The sequence below is a fragment of the Chelonia mydas genome, chromosome 11 (assembly GCF_015237465.2).
Source record: "Chelonia mydas isolate rCheMyd1 chromosome 11, rCheMyd1.pri.v2, whole genome shotgun sequence".
NCBI lineage: Eukaryota > Metazoa > Chordata > Testudines > Cheloniidae > Chelonia > Chelonia mydas.
The window spans coordinates 79486610-79502913 of NC_051251.2; the positions used below are offsets into that span (position 1 = coordinate 79486610).

The 16304-nt window shown below is 52.1% G+C and overlaps 1 long non-coding RNA gene across 1 annotated transcript; it reads right to left on the reverse strand.

Moving 5' to 3' along the window:
• Positions 1 to 7474: 7474 nt before the first annotated feature.
• On the reverse strand, positions 7475 to 8646 carry LOC122462446. Its single transcript, XR_006284979.1, has 3 exons — positions 8580 to 8646; positions 8242 to 8264; positions 7475 to 7547 (listed from the first exon to the last, which is right to left on the reverse strand). It is a non-coding gene; the product is annotated as an uncharacterized LOC122462446 (long non-coding RNA).
• Positions 8647 to 16304: the final 7658 nt, after the last annotated feature.

Genomic DNA, 16304 nt, shown 5'->3' on the forward strand with positions numbered 1-16304 from the left:
CTTTAATAACTACAGTGTATGGCCAGGAGATTCACAGCTACTGAGTACAGGTTTCTTAATGGCACTACAATAGCACCGATGTGCAGGAATTAATCTAGGGCAGTGGTTCCCAAACTTTAACAACCTGTGAACCCCTTTCACTAAAATGTCAAGTCTCACGAACCCCCTCCTAAAAATGAATATTTCCAGGGATTTTCTCCTAACCTGAGTATAAATTATAAAAGCAATGATCTTCGAAATATAAAATTTGTTTTTATGACATGCTTATTACACACTATTTATTAATATTTATCATTACAGTATTTTTATTACATTATGAAAATGGCAACCCTCTTCCAAGATCTCACTTTCGTAGCTTGTATCACTTTGAATAAGCCTGTTATAAGACAAGGCTCCTAGGTTTTATCCAGGAGTATCAGATGTGAAACAGCATGAAAGTATTTAAGAAGCCAGCTCATATCATTCCTCCTACACAAGCATTCAGGTCTTGAGCAGTCCAGGCAAACAATGCACGTTACAACAGAGCTTAAACTTGTTCTTCATAATAATTTTAAAAACAATACTAGCTGCCTATTTAATTTTAAAAACAGCAAAAAATATCCACCTCCCTTTCCGTTTCTTATAAGGAGTCTTGAAGTTTAAATCTCCTCAGTGTGCTAGTTATGCTTGCTTTGATCTGCTTAGCTCTTGGAAGTCCAGGGGCTCCGGGCTGCTGGCCCCATGCTGCCCGGGGTCCCCAGGGACAGATCTGTCTGCCATTAGGGAATTTTTTCCCGAGAACCCCCAGGGTTCACGAACCCCCGTTTGAGAACCACTGATCTAGGGAAATCATGAGTTAGTCTCACTTTCAGTAACATTTAATACAGCTCTGTCCTTGTCACAGCCCCTTTTCTTTCGTTCTGTCCTTTTCTACTCTCAATTTTCCTAGGCCCCCCTTCCCTTCCCTGTGCATCTCCCTCTCTCCTCTCCTCTCTGTCACAGATCTTCCCCCTTGGCTGCTCTATTCTTTTCTCCTGATTTTATCTCTTCCCCTCTTGCTGCCCCCTGGCCGGTTCCCCTGTCAGGGATACTTTCCTTTCACTCTTTTCATTTCTATTGTTCACTATTTCTCCAGGATTCTCTATTTGTTCTTGTTTTATTTTAATTCACATTTTCTTCGTGATTCTCTTCCCTCTGGTTAAACCTGCCCTGTCCCGGCCTCTCCCATATTCCCAATCTCAGGAGTTGATTTATCATCTTTGATGTGCGTGTGTGACAATTACTGTGTTACCCGCTCTCCCATAGTTACAGGGGAAGGTGACTTTGGCCCCTGTGGCAGGAGACCCCAGTGAGAGCTAATGACACAGATTGGTACAAAATGAGGAGCCAGCATATGTGCTGGAACGAGGGGTGCACCCCTGGCTGAAAGTGGTTTCCATTATATACAGGATTTATAGTTTGGCTCAATGCCATCAGTGGCGCTCAGCTCCCCCACTATAAAAATGATTCCAGCACCCCGGGAGGTATTCCAGGGTCACAGAGACTGAGATGACAGTAGCTAGAGCAGAGGCAGATTTGCAGTGAAACACAGGGTGCCCTGGCACAGGGCCCCCCCCAACGACAGGGGGCCCCCAGGGCCGGGCAGCTGCGGGAGCAGAAGCTTTGTCCTGCCTCCTGGGACTCCCGCTGCAGGGCAGGCTCCGCCTGCACCCACCGGCGGCCAAGCTCCCCCGTCCCCTGCCTCTTCCCCAACCTCCTCCCCCGAGCGCGCCGCATTTCCTCCCCGCCCCCCGCGCTTCCCCTGCCGCCGAACAACTGTTTGCAGTGCTCTGGGAGGAAGAGGGAGGAGCGGGGCCGCAGCGCACTTGGGGGAGGAGGCAGAGAAGAGGCGGGGGTGGGGCCTTGGGGAAGGGGGTGGAATTGGGCTGGGGCGGAGCAAAGGCAAGGCCTCCGCACTCCCCCTACACATACCCCCTCCAGCCCCCTGCCGTGAGCCGCTCAGGGCAGAGGGCTGGGAGCACCCCCACGACCCCAGTCCACACTCCCAGCCCCCTGCCCTGACTCCTGCACCTCCCACCCTGAGCACCAAACGGGAGTTCCTGCACCACCCCCACCCCCACACATTCCCACCTGCACCCCTTGCACCAAATGGGAGCTGCCCCAGGTAAGCGCTCCATACCCCAACCTCCTGTCCCAACCCTGAGCCCCCTCCTGCATCCTAACTCCTGGCCAGACCCTGCACCCCAAACCCCAGCCTGCTCCTGCACCCTAACTCCCTGCCAGACTCTGCACCCCCAGCTCTGACTCCTGCACCCCCTCACACATCCCCAGCCCCCTGCCCTCCCTGACTCCTGCAAGCCCCCACACCCCCAGCCATGACACCTGCACCCCCCTCACACACACCCAGCCCTGACTCCTGAACCCCCTCACACCCCCCAGCCCCCTGTCCTTCCTGAATCCTGCACCCACCCACATCCCAACCTGCACCCCTCACATCAAATGGGAGCTGTCCCAGGTAAGCACTCCACACCCCAGCCTCCTGCCCCAACCCCCAGCCTGCTCCTGCACCCTAACTCCCTCCCAGACCCTGCACCCCAATGTTTTTTTACATTTCTTTTAAACACTCTTATCCAAAGCGCTTTACAATAGTTAGCTAACGGTACAAACAATATTTGGAAAGATCATTACGTGGTCCACCGAGACCCCCAGCGATTTTCAAGTGGTCTATGGAAAAATAAGTTTGACGACAAGACAATCAAGGTCCCTCACTTTATTTTCAGTTACTGGCTATTACTGATAGGAGGAGTAGGAAGGAAAGAAAGAATGAAAAACGGGGGCGGGTGGGAGATAAGAGAGGAAATGTCCTTTTTCTTGGCTGGCTCCCAAGAAGGGGCCCCAAAAATGAAGCTGAGCACAGGGCCCCACTGACTCTAAATCCACCACTGAGCTAGAGAAGCCCATTTTTTCATTTTATCCTTCCCCTCCCCAATTAACCAGTGACACTGTCTGAGTCTGGATGATCAGAGTCATCCTGGATCACAGAGAACAGTGACAAACCGGCTACAAAATCCTTGGGGCAACGAGATTGGCTTCTCTACCTCCATCACTCCTGTTCTCTATGGTTTGACAGTCCAGAGACTCTGTGGGGCCTGCAGGGTCACAGAGACTTCATGAAGACAGCAGTCCTCTGGAGTCAGACAGACAAGGGTGCATGGGGCTAGAGAGGCTGATTTCAGGGTTCCCAGTGGAATATTCCCCCGGTGTCTCAGGAACACAATCTGAGCCGGGTTCTGGCCGCTACCCGTAACCAGGGGCGGATTCTCTCCCCAGGGGGACAGGTGAGTGGCAAAGTGAAGATCAGGGCCTCATCACTAGAATCAAAAAACGTCACCTGCCCCCGTTCACAGTCCAGACAAACACGGATCTTCCTGGGGACCCAGCACAGGGGCAGGCGGATCCCAAGGGAGGTGAGAGCCTCGAACTGACCTGCCACCACTGCCTCACAGCTGCGAACCCCCCATCAAGGTTAAAGGTATAGCTCATAAATCCCTTCCTCCTCACCGATTCTCTGGCCACCCCCACAGCCCAGCATTCCACACCCTCCACCTCCATGTCCCAGCAATGTCTCCCCAAGGTGAATCCCTCACAGCCCAGCACACATTGCTCAGTGTCAAATCGCTCAGGGTTGTTGGGCAGATCCTGCCGGGTGTCTCCCTGGCTCACACTTTTCTGATCCTCAGACAGGACGAGCTGGGGATGAGCCATGTCTGGATCCAGAGTCACTAGGGAGAGAATCAGAGTGTGAGGGGCAGAGCTCGGTCCTGGGGGAGGCTGGGACTATTTCTCACACTCCCCAGCAGCCCTGGTCTGGCTGGGACAGGCCTGGATCCCAGAGTGTTGCCTCTGTCCTGGGCACCTGAGACTGAGCAGAGATGTCACAGCAGCTCCTCAGTTTGTTTAATTGGAGGCAATTAATTGGTTTATCATTTGTTTGCAGAGACTTCAGCTCCTGGCTCCCCCTGCTGGGGCTGCTCCATTCCCAGTGGCACAGACACAGCGAGGAAAGTTTCAGAAGCTTTTAGTGAGGAGGGAGCAGAGAAGGCAGGTACCAGCTTTAAACCACTGGGGGAAACTCCCTCCCCAAACTGCATCCTCCATTCCCAAGCTGGAAAACAGAGGTGCAGCCTGGGGGAAGAGCCAATGAAGACCAGAGCATAGGAGGAGGCATTGGGTGGGGTAGCCCCAGCCCCAACCCCAGCCCAGAGAGAAGGCGGCGGCGGGGGGGGCAGTGTCAGAGGGAGAGCATCTCCCTAGTCAATTAAAGAGTGAGAAGCTCCAATGGGAGAGTCCCCCTTTGCCAGGGTAAAGGAGAGGCTCAGCCCTCAGGGGAGAGGGCTCTTTACTCATTCCTCTTGATTTATTATCAAAAGGCCTATGAATGTCTATGAAAAACTCAGGGTCAGAATTAAGGGTGCCTGGATGCTGCTCAGTGAGTGTTTCTGTGCATCAGTGTGGGGCACGAACTCAGCACTTGGTATCAGGAGCGTTTGTGTGACTTCAGCTTGGGATCTCCTCCCTGTTCAATGTGTTTATTTTTGGGGCTGTGTGCGCCATGGCAGGGGGCGGTTTATTTTTTAACTTTAGCTACTTTAGCAATGAAAATTTTTTCATTGGAATTTTCTCATAATTTAAAGATAATCTCACCCTGTCTGAGTGCTCCTAGGGATTCCCCTCTTTGTGTCTCCAGTGCAGATGGCAGAGTGTCTGGAGGGGGAAAGGTGAAAAGAGACGAGATTTCCTGCTTTCATATTTATAATGACATCCCCACTCTGAAGTGACCTAATTTGTTTTGAATGTAGACAGAGAAACTGACAGAGGGACAGAGACACACTCAGGTCTTTAATAGAAATAAAAACTATTCTGAGACCTTCCTTTTCCTCTCTCTCTCTCATTCAGGCATCTCCCAGCAATGGAACCTACAGCCATTAGGTCTCACAACCACCCTAGGAGATACAATCTGTAAGAGAGATTTACTTTCCCGTCATCATCCCCTCCCACCCTCCAAATCCAGCTGGTCTGAACAGAAGAACATAAGAATGGCCATACTGGGTCAGACCAAAGGTCCATCCAGCCCAGTATCCTGTCTACCGACAGTGGCCAATGCCAGGTGCCCCAGAAGGAGTGAACCTAACAGGTAATGATCAGTGATCTCTCTCCTGCCATCCATCTCCACCCTCTGACAAATAGAGGCTAGGGACACCATTCCTTACCCATCCTGGTAATTTAAATGCAGGGATTTGGTTCCCAAGTATCCAGCTGCCCATGTCTGGGAGCAGGTTCCAGCAGCAGCTGACCTGGAGCTGATCAGTGACCCTCTGGTTTTGCCTGGTCTAAACAAAGCCCAGGCAGAGGAGAAGTCCTGGTCAGCCCCTCCTCCCTGCTGCAGCCCTGGCTGCTGAACTGATGGGCCAACCTGCTGGGGGAAGGGAGAGAGAAACTGCTTTTGACACTACACCCCATATTCGGTATATCATGATGCATTTTATACAAGGTGGGTCGTGTTAGGTGTCATTGGAAAAGTTATGATTTGCTGAATAGGAGTATCCTATTTGTATGCATGTATCAATTTGGTAGCGGAAGTTATGAATATTGACTATGTATCTTTATTTTAAATGTAGTTACACCTGGGTGACACCCACTAGGAAAGATGCTTCCAGTTGTTAAGATTTTGGCAGCTCATCACTGGCTGAGACCCTCCCCCCACCCCACTTATTGCTCCTGCTGCCCCTTCCAGTCTCTCCCCCTGTCTCCCTCCTGCTCCCTCTCTGCTCCCCTCTGGCTGGGAGCCTTGGTCCCTAGCCCGGCCTGGGGCATTCGCTCTCCCAGAGCTGGCTCAGCTCCTGCAGGCGCTGGAGGGGCAGAGCCTGGGGGGTCTGGGAGGGCAGGAGCTCTGAGACTGGCAGCTCCCCCGGGAGCAGAGCTGGGGCGGGGAGGGGCTGCTGGTGCAGTCACTTTCCTGCGCGGCCCCCGGGGCTCTCCCCTCACCTGCTGGCTCCGGCTCCGGGCATTCAAAAACGATGTTGGAAAGTCGAAACAGGGTGTCAGTTTTATAAACGGCGTAAGTGCCATTTGTCATAACTCGAACGTCGTAAATTCAAGGCCTGCCTGTATAACAGAATAGGAAAGGACACGAGATGTTATCCATTCTGGAGGAGAGACTCTGTCAGCAGAAGTGTCTCATGAAAAGAGCATCCCAGCTTTTGACACTGGACAGGTACACCGTTGGATGAGACAGGAAGTTTCACCATTCCTTATCCATACTGCATTTTGTTCGATCCTAGACCAAGGAAGCTCACAACAAAATTTTTGGTGGCCTCAGAGTGGCCACCAGCTCTTGATGAACAAGTCTCTCTGTCCCTGCCTCCCGCCTGCCCCAGGAAAGGTGGATCAGGAACTCACTGGCTGCCTGCAGGATCCCAGGATCCCCATGCACCGGCTGGGCGGGAGTAGGGAAGCTGCCCGGGTGCACCCCAGCAACCAAACACTGCCGCTGCCTCCAGTGCCTCACTCACCAGCCCCACGTGTCTCCAGTGGTGCTGCGGCGCAGGTACCAGCACAAACACCGAGGCAGTGCATCTCACTGTCCTTGGTAACAGCTATTCGGGAGCAACTGCTGGGTGCTGCAGGGAGAGGCTGCTGCTGCTTTGGTCCCCCAGTCTCCGCCCAGAGAGGCTGTCATGGCAGAAAAGAAAATCTGCTGGTGGCTGCCTGTGAGAAACATTGCCCTAGAGCCAGATCCTGCAAAGACTTTAGTGTGACTATAACTTTACACACTTTGTGCCACTAAAGGGATGTTAAGAGTTTGCAGGGTCAGGGCTCTTAATTGTAAACCCCTTGGGTCTATTCACTCAGCATCTCTACAGAGCTCAGCACAATGAGGCCCTCATCCTCCTTACACTGAAATACAAGTAATAAAATCATTTTATAAGTGTGGAAATTCGAGCTGGGAGAGGGTCAGCTCAATGGGCCAGATTCACTCTGAACTGGCAAAGGGACAGAGGGGGCAGCTTGTGACTCCCCTATTCAGTAGCTGCAGAGGCCTGTGCAGACCTTGGCACAGGCTGGGGAAGTCCTGAGATCCAGTCAGACTAGCACCCATTTCTCTGACCCCTAGGGGCTTTGCAAGTTCTGTAACTGGGAGAGAAAATCAGGGACCCAAAATTAGGCCATTTTGCTAAATTTGGGCCTTGATGTCGTGGCCTCTGGTAAGTCATGAATTAATGTGAGACATCCCGACACCTGGGCCCCTGTTACACCTGCTCAATATCCCTACTTTCCACCTTTCATTCAATAGAGATGTCACATAACGATGAACCAACTGGACAGAGCCCACCTCTTCCCACAGTCTCAGAGGCTCATCCCAATTTCCCCTTGTAGAGCCCTTCTCAGTACCCTTGAACTTCCTCAGATTCTCCATTAGAGGAACAGTTTGCTGGGAGAAATTGCCGAGTCTCTTCTCCAGTTCAGGAGAAATCTCCATTGGCTGCTGGAACTTCCCCTTCTCACACCTGAAGAGAAAATTTCACATTCTTATTTTTCATTTAGTGACACAGCATAATCTGTTGTTTGTGAAAGTTGCTGCTCTAATGGGCCTGGAGTTAGAATCCCTCTGCTTCTTCCAGCCTCAGAGCAGGTAGAAAGTCCCATTGATATTCTACAACTCTGGCCTGGAGAGACCAGCTCCAGGGATAAAAGGGGAAGTGAGTCTCCATGGCCAATTCACTCCTTGGCCTCTATGCTCTGAGGGATACAAAGTTCTCATGTGGAATGCTGTAGAAATCTATCCACTAGGAACTATGCTAATACATCAGCTCCCCCCTCCCCAGCTCATTCCACACAGGTCTCCAAACAACCCTCAGGTAGGAAAGACTCTTGATCACTGTTGCCCCAGGCTGAATGGTAACCAGTGCCCCAGCAGTGACAGGCCCATATTCCATCCCCACAATCCTGAAGCAGTCAGTCCCCCAGGGATGTGACATCTCTAGAATATCATTTAGGTTAATCTTTCCCGTTCAACAGGTAATTCCAGAGTCTTCTATACAAGGGCGAGAACCTTAGGATAAAGTTGATCAGAGAGATTTATATCCAAAATGTGACCCTGCCCCACACATTTTGCTGAAGAGCCCTGGGGAGATGTGGTGCTAACATCATCTCCAAGCCAGCATTGTGATGTGTGAGGGGGAGTGAGAGAGAGACATGTACCTGCTCAAGGTGCTTCTGAGGTCCTAGAGGAGAGAGAGAAAATAATCTCAGTCCTATCTGACACACACACACGAGATCCTAGGGAAGGGATTTTGCAAATATGGGGAAAAGAGCCCCTGACCTGGCTCCAGGCCCATGGATTCCCTGAGCTAATGGGGCTTTCCCTGCTCTAATATCAATGTGTCTGTAACTCTTCAAAGAACAATAGTCATTCACATCTCAGGAATGCACACACCAAGTTACACTGCGTTCTCTGACTGCTGGACTCCAGGTATTTATGATTCAGGAGCCCTCCCTTCGCTGTGTGAGGATCTGGGATGTTTCTAACTCAGTCTCACCTGCAGGAATTCACTCGCTGGCTCCTGACCCTTCCCCTCCATCTCACTGATCAGGTTGCTGAGACAGGAAATCTCCTCAGAGAGTTTACTGGCATTGTCATTCTGTATCTTCGGAATCTCCTTTTCCAGCTTCTCCAGCCGGGCCAGCAGGAGTCGCTCTTGTTCCTCCAGGAACTGCAGCAGTTGCTGAAATTCAGACACAATCTTCTGCCTCTCGGCCTGTGTCGGGATCTATAAGACATAAGGAAAGGGCTGGTCAGGAACATGGATGGCGCCTGAGAGCCTTTAATAGAGTCTTACAAGAGAGAATTCTTTTACAATCTCTAAGACATCTGTGTAAGGACCAGGGCACAAGTAGTCAGGTCTAGTGGTCAAAACTGGAATTGGAAGCCAGGAACGAAAACCAGAGTCAAACCTGGAGTCAGAGTCAGGATCTCACCAAGGGTTGGGGTCAGGGTCGAGATCAGGAGTCATGCCACGGGCTGAGCCAGAATCAGTGTCAGGAGTCACGCGAGGGTAAGGAGTCAGACAGCCATGCGACGGGTCAGGCCGGAGTCAGACAGCAGTACTGCAGGTCAAACTGAGACAGGAACTATGCCAGGTCAAGCCACTGTCCGGGTCCAGTCTAGCAGCCGATCTGGAGTGCACTCAGTAGCGTGGGCAACTTCCTGTGATGCCTGCTGGCGTAAGTCATGTATTCGAATGCCTGCTCCAATCAGGAGCTTCGTAGGCGGATCCTCTGGTGGGCCAGAGTTCCACTAGCCCCTCCCCTGCTGGCTCCGGAGAGCCAATAGGTTGCAGCGACAGTCTGGGACCTGTGGTTTGGAGTTTGAAATCTGTGATTCGTCACATCCTGACACTTGAGTATCCCTTGGGATTCCAAAGGAGAGGATTTTCCTACAGCTTCCCATTTGGCCCCAATATCCCTTAAAGGGATGTCTCCATGTCAGACGTGGCTCCGACACTGTGTTCCCAATGGCCTCTGAGGGTCCGTCTACACAGCCCACAGCAGTGAGCCTCAGAGACCAGGGCAACAGACTCAGGCTCTTGGGGCTCGCGCTACCGCACTAACAACAGCTGTGTAGACATTGGGCCTGGGGCTGGAGCTTGGGCTCTGAAGCCTAGGGAGGGAAGGGGGTGGACTTCAGAGCCTGAGCTCCCACCCAAGCTGCAGTTTAAAAGTGCTGTCTACAGAGTTATTTTTAGTGCTTTACTGCGAGTCTCCTGAGTCCAGCTTTGCTGAGCAGGACCTGGAGGCTCACTGCTGCTGGCTGTGTGGGCGTACCCTGAGATGCCAGATCCAGAGCAGCAGGCAACAGAACTCAGCTCTACACTGATAGAATTATCGGGGAGAAAAAATAAAGAAATGATTAAATGATTAGAAAAATACAAGAAATGACGGCAGATGCCGGCACACAGCACTGCTGGGATATAGTCAGTGCAGTTTGGGAAAAGTTTTGTGAAAGCCACAAGGGACAGTAATTAACTTGTTAATTAAAATGCATTTTAGGTGCTGCAGAAGATGCTGTTGTCCTCCTCCAAGGAGAGAACATATGTGATGCACATGTGTGTACACACACAGAGAGTATCCCATGATCATGGAGAAACATACACAAGCCCACATTCCCCACACCATACAGAAATCTACCAACAAACCTCCCCTCTCCATGTCCCAGCAGGTGAAAAACAATGGGCACCTACCAGATACTCCTGGCTTCTTTTCTCTCCATTTACTTTCAATCGCAGGAGTTTTTCTCTCTCTTCCCTCAGAGACTTCAAACGGGCCTGGATCTTTTCCTGACAAACAGAAATGATTTGGTGGTTTGATTTTGAGGGTTGACCATCTGTTTGTAGGGGTTGGTTTTCCACCCAGAACACAAGATTTGAGATGACTGTAGGTCCTACTAGATAGCCTAGTGGTTAGGCCAGTAGCCTGAACCTCGGAAAACCAGGGTTTTATACCCAGCTCTGCCACTGACATGCTGAGGGACCTTGGACAAGTCACTTCCCCTCATGTATCCGACAAAGTGGGTATTCACCCACGAAAGCTTATGCTCCAATACGTCTGTTAGTCTATAAGGTGCCACAGGACTCTTTGCTGCTTTTACAGATCCAGACTAACACGGCTACCCCTCTGATACTTCCCCTCACTGTGCCTCTGTTTCCCCTTCCACCCTTTGTCTGTTTTGTCCTGTCAGACTGTAAATGGCTCTGGGCAGGGATTGTCCCTCACTCGGTTTTGTGCAGGGCCCCCCACAGTCGAGGTTAGATCTCATCTGAGGTACGTAGAGGCTGCTGGGAAGGAAATCACAATAATAAAATCTGTGATGAATCAGTAATAACAGCCACAGCTTGTAACACCCACCCCACCCCTTCTCCAGCCTGAGGGCAGCACTCTCACATAGATTGGCCTGCAGCTCTTGTGAATCAAACCTCACTCCTCATTTCACAGCTTCTGGTCTGAGAGAGTTCCCATATTTCACTGGTGGGAGCTGGCTTTGAAAAGGATTCAGCTGCTCAGAGAGAACTTTCCCACATCAGCCGAATTTAAAATCTGCTTCTGTTGCCTTTCTGACCAGGCTGGAGTATCATTAATTTGTACAGCTTCTGATATAACAGTGAAGGCTACACACAGCTGAGTGACAAATTACACCTGTGTCAGGCAATTTCTGCCAACATTAACCTGTAATTAAAATCCAAAGCTATTACCCATTAGACTGGACAGCAATTCCCTACCTTGTACTCCTGGGCAGCTTCCTCTATGGCAACCACAGTGCGAGCTTGGTGAGCCCGTGATCTGTCACACACCACACTGATGGGGGTTTGATCCTCTTCACAAAGCAGCTTGAGAGTCTCCTGGTGCCGCATGGGCCCTGGCACGGGCTGAGCCTGCGAGTGCAGCACCAGAGGCAGCGGCAGAGAGGGGGGCTCAGCCAGGCAGAGCGGCAGCAGCCCCTCCAGCCCCCCTCACCAACGGTCCTGCTGGAACCCCTGGGCCTGGCCAGCCTGGAGCAGCTAGTGAGTCTCTCAAGGCCTGGGAAACAACGGGTCAGATTTCGTGCCAGAGTCACCATGTCAGTTGGGGGATGAAGTTTTACCGATATAGCTGAACCAGTGCAGCCCCTCGGGTAGACACAGTGACACCAGGATAAAGGTGCCTTATACCAGTACAGCCTATTCCCCTTCCCATCACAGGGCAGTACCCCTGTAACAATGCTGGGATAATTCAAGTGGAGTACAGAAAAACCCCAGAGCGTGGACGTCCCTGGGGCAGAGCTCAGTCAGCGCTGAGAGCTCTCGGAGCCTCCCCCCGGCCCCCAAATGTCTAAACACGCCGGGCTCCGAGCACAGGCGCAGCCACCAGCTTGTCCTCCAGTCAAACACGGCCGAGCAGCAGGGCAGAGTGGAGCAGGGAGACCTCCTGATCCCCCTCCTCCAGCTCAGAGAGCTCAGCCGGCCTTGGTGTGGGGGCTGCTGCTGTACCAGGCTGCCAGTCGCAATATGGCCCCCTCACCATTTGTCCCCATCCATAACACAAGTCAATTCTCCTCCCTATAAAGGAAACCCAGCCGGCAGCTCTCACTCACAGGTGAATCTCGCCAGCATTTCCCTCATGTCAAGGCAGATTTTATACCCGTTCTTCAGGGCAGGAGAAATGGCTTCTGGTGGCTGGAGTGTCACATGCTCCCTCCTGTGAAGAAAACGTCCCATCATCACTTATCTGCTCTGCACCCACATCGCTCACGGGAACAGAAGGAGAAATGGAAATGGGCACAGACCTGATCAATGCACTTTTCACACCCTGAAAGGAGACAGAGAGACAGGGAGCTGGATTAACACCACATGCAAAACCACTGAGTGACTTTCCATTCTCTACCACACTGAATCCACAACATTTAGCATATCAGGGGCAGCTTCCCTCTAACACAGAGTGCGTGTGTTGGCGTTGACAGGACCAGGGCTTCTGTTCGTGTGTACAGGACAGTGGGTGGGTGGGTGCAGCGTGAACTGTCTCTGGGTGGGGCGTGTGCAGTACGCGGGGGTGGGTGCAGAGGTCGGGGTGCAGTGACAGTGGCTGTGCAGTGAGTGGGGATTGGGTGTATGGAGAGCCCTGGGGTGAGTCTGTGTCACTACCCCCGGGCGAGGAACTGTCCCTCCCCCAAGGGCTGCTGCACTGGGATCCCCACCAGACACGATTCCTGCTCCAGGAACCATGGCACCATCCCGGAGCAAACAGCCAGAGCAGGTTATAACCTCAGCCTGAAGCTTTACGGCCCTGCATCCCCAGGAACGCTGCAGGGAGAAGGGCTCCAGGAAGGATAAACCCAGACACCCACCTGCCAATTCATGGATTTCTTCTGCTCCTTAGACATCAGCTCCAGGGCCTCTTCCAGCTCCTTCCTCAGGGGGCCCAGGGCTTCCTGGAGTTTCACCTGCAGGGGCATTATGTGTGTGATAAACAGCCATTAGTCTTCATGTCTGATTGGTGGGGACACCAGGAGGCAGGGCTGGATGACGCAGAGGCGCTATAGGACCATGTCTAGCCCTGGCAATTGAAAACATGTGATTACATCAGGATCTTGGCTTCTATGGGAAAAAAAAAGCATGTTTCAACTATTAGGGTTGCAAAGAAAATACTGAAAACATGCCCCTGTGTGGCAGATGCTGTGACACCTGCCAGAGTCTGAAGAGAGTCTAAGCCAATTGCCCTGACAGGTAATTGTCATGTGTCCATATAGGGTGTTAACCTGCTTTGCCAACTGCACCCTAGCAGAAGGCTGTGTGTGTGGCAGGAAGGGGAGAGCTGAGTGGCTCTGTCCCCCTACCCAAGGAGAGACACTCCAGTTGCTGGGGTCAGTACAGTGGGGAAGGGGGCTCCCTGATCCTGTCTCTCTCTCTCTCAGAGGAGAAGGACCCCCCTCCTCCTGCCCTCAGTGTTCCCAAAGGGAGGGAGCCCCCAGCTTTTCCCCCTGTCTGCCAAAGAGGTTTGCAGGCCCCACCCCCAGCAGACAGCCCTTGGGTGGGTGACCCCTTTCACAGCCAATGGGGCAGGTTCACAGCAGGATCCTGTGTCAGGGTGTGGAGCCTGGGCCCTGGGTGGCCTCAGTCCAGCCCTGTGTGCAATGTACATTGTAATAACAAAAAGAAAAGGAGTACTTGTGGCACCTAAGAAACTAACCAATTTATTTGAGCATAAGCTTTCGTGAGCTACAGCTCACTTCATCGGATGCATCCGATGAAGTGAGCTGTAGCTCACGAAAGCTTATGCTCAAATAAATTGGTTAGTCTCTAAGGTGCCACAAGTACTCCTTTTCTTTTTGCGAATACAGATTAACACGGCTGTTACTCTGAAACCTGTAATAACAAAGCCAGGAGAATGCCCCGGGTAGAGGCAGCAGGGTCAGCGCTGCAGGGCCTCAGGCATCGTCTGGCTGAGATGCTGATCCTGGGGGAGACTCGTCCCCACTCGGCTGCTGCTTTCAGAGCCCTGTGGAATGCAGCAGTTTAGCTGAAATGTCAAGACACTGAGTCCAGCCCTGGCCCTGCAGCCCCTAGCGCTCCCCTGGTGGGGGAGGCATCAGGATAGGGCAGATCTGTGTGTTTATGGAGCCACACCAAGAAGCCACTGAGGGGCCCAAACTCTGGCCCCTTCTCTATGCCCCATCCCCCACTTCTGCACCTCATGGATGGCCATCACTGTAGGGTGTCACTCATCCCAGGGTCAGAGTTCCCTGAGCCTGCTCAGATCCGGTGCCCCCTGCACTGGGTGAAAGTTAGCAACGTCCAAAACAGAGAGTCCTGAGGCTGAGGGGAGAGAGATTTACACTGATGGGGAGTCGCAGGGCAGTTACCCAGCTCCTAGGAAAACGGTAAAAGGCAGCTGAAGTAGGCTGATTGGAAAGGCAGCCACAGCTGTGGCCACACCGGATCAGGCCACAGCTGGCCCCGATATAAGGGCTAAGTGAGGAGCTGGGTCAGGCTCACTCTAGCCCTGGAGTGAGAAGGGCCTAGCTGCCTGGGAGTACGGGGCAAAGGCACCGACTTCTAATGGCGCTGGTGGGTGCTCGACCCCCCTCTGCCCCTGGCCCTGCCCTGACTCCACCCCTGCCCTGCCCCCATTCCAACCCCTTCCCCAAAGTCCCCACCCCAACTCCTCCCGCTCTCTGCCCCTATTCGACTCCTTCCCCAAATCCCCGCCCTGGCCCTGCCTCCTCCCCTGAGCGTGCCACGTTCCCACTCCTCCCCACTTCCTCCCGGAGCTTGCTACAGCTGTTTGGTGGCGGCAAGCACTGGGAAGTAGGTGGAGGAGCACAGACACAGCACTCAGGGGGAGGGATAGCTCAGTGGTTTGAGCATTGGCCTGCTAAACCCAGGGTTGTGAGTTCAATCCTTGAGGGGGCCATTTAGGGATCTGGGGCAAAAAACTGGGGATTGGTCCTGCTTCAAGCAGGGGGTTGGACTAGATGACCTCCTGAGGTCCCTTCCGATCCTATGGAGGGAAGCTTGGCTGCCAGTAGGTGCAGAGCACCCATTAATTTTTCTCCAGCCCCGGAGCACCCACGGAGTTGGCGGCTATGATACAGGGTACATCGAGCAGAGCTGTGCTGTGCTGGGGAAGGGCAGGCGAGTCCCGGCTAAAGGCCAGGGGAGGTATTGGGGCTGCAGGGAAAGGCAGCAGGTCCAACCCCCTTGCCAATGATGAGTGGCCATTACAGACTGCAATTTGCTCCAGTGAGAGGGGGCTAGATGAAGACTGGCAGTAGCCACTAAGGCAAGGTGGGTTTAGGGGATTGGGGTTCCCCTGGGAAGGGATACCCTGAGTGAGGGGGCACAACTCCACTCCTGGGGTGATGCTGTGGGTAAAAGGGCTGATGTCATCCGTGGATGTATAGACAGGGGAGAAGTGAGCAGGAGCAAGGTGGTGATTTCACCTCTGAATATGGTGTTGGTGAGACCAGTACTGGAATACTGCATGTGGCTCTGGTGTCCACATTTTAAAAAGGATGTTGAAAAACTTGGAGATGATGCAGAAAAGAGCCATAGAAATGATTCAAGGGCTTGAGGAAAAAGCTGATCGTGAAAGACTTAATGAGCTTAACATGGTAAATTTACCAAAAAGAAAATCGAGAGGTGACTTGATCATGGTTGTGATGTGTTCGGTCACAGAAACCCCTTGAGACTGTAACTTAATGCGCTGGAACACCGCTGAGAATAACCCCCCTGCCAGAATGGGCACCCCTCAACTCCGTCTTGCAGAGCTAGACACTCCAGTTTAGCTCCAGCACAGACACAGAGACACACTCAGCCCTGGGGCTTCTCAGTTAATAGGGACTTGTCCAGTGCTTAGCACACAGCCTTTCTGGGAGTCTGAACCCCAGATAAATCCATCTTGCTCTGCATAAAGCTTATGCAGGGTAAGTTCATAAATGTCCACCCTCTTTAACACTGAAAGAGAGATACGCACAGCTTCTCCCCCCCACCCCCCGGTAACAATTCCTTACACTTGGGTTTATTAATAAATAAAAGTAATTTTATTAAGAATAAAAGGTAGGATTTAAGTAAATATAACAAGATTACAGACCCAACAAAGTGAGTTACTAAGTAAAATAAAACTAACACGCAAGGCTCAGCTTAATATACTAAGAAACTGGTTACATATAATAGCTTCTCACCCTAGATGTTATTTCAGGAAAAGTCCTTCTCAGGCCAAAGATGTATTTTGTG